Source organism: Frankliniella occidentalis, unplaced genomic scaffold (genome assembly GCF_000697945.3).
Source record: "Frankliniella occidentalis isolate FOCC.00 unplaced genomic scaffold, Focc_3.1 Scaffold9, whole genome shotgun sequence".
Lineage (NCBI taxonomy): Eukaryota > Metazoa > Arthropoda > Insecta > Thysanoptera > Thripidae > Frankliniella > Frankliniella occidentalis.
Window position 1 is genome coordinate 2,927,375 of NW_026267139.1, and position 538 is coordinate 2,927,912.

Here is a 538-nt window from a genome sequence, read left to right on the forward strand (position 1 = left end):
TTTGTCTTTTTTTTACAAAACAAAAAGTTTGTTGACGCACGGAGCCCGCTGATGGCGGCCGGCGGGGCGGTCGTGGCGTGCCGAGCGGGCCGAAGGCCAGCCGGTTCGGGCTCTGGCTGGCCCGGCGGCGGGCCACCGGGATATCACATCGTATTGTCCTAGAACAGGAAAAGGGGGAAGGGAATGACCCAGTATGTGCAAGCCATTCTGTGTCAAGCAAAATTTTCAATAAGGCTAACTTTTCATTGAAAAAAACAAAAAAAAAAAAAAAAACAGAAAAATTGTATTTTTTCACAGTGTATTAGAGGCGCATTTGCTTACGTGCTGCTCTCTTTAATGCCCCCGTTTTGAAGCTTCCCCTGCGCTTGAGGAAACGGATGTGTGTGTGTAAGAGAGAGAGAGAGAGAGAGGGAGAGTGTGCATGTGTGTGTGGAAAGGGGGGAGGGGAGGCACAACTCTAGCGTATCAATAGTAACGTGACCAACAGCAGCGTGCTGTACAGCACTGTACCGCGTGCTATTGGCTCATGGGGAGGGGG

The 538-nt window shown here is 50.7% G+C and overlaps 1 protein-coding gene across 1 annotated transcript in view; it reads left to right on the forward strand.

Moving 5' to 3' along the window:
- LOC113211750 (uncharacterized) overlaps positions 1-538 on the forward strand; it is a 23,567-nt gene that overhangs the window by 18,672 nt on the left and 4,357 nt on the right. The gene's annotated exons all lie outside the window — the stretch shown is intronic.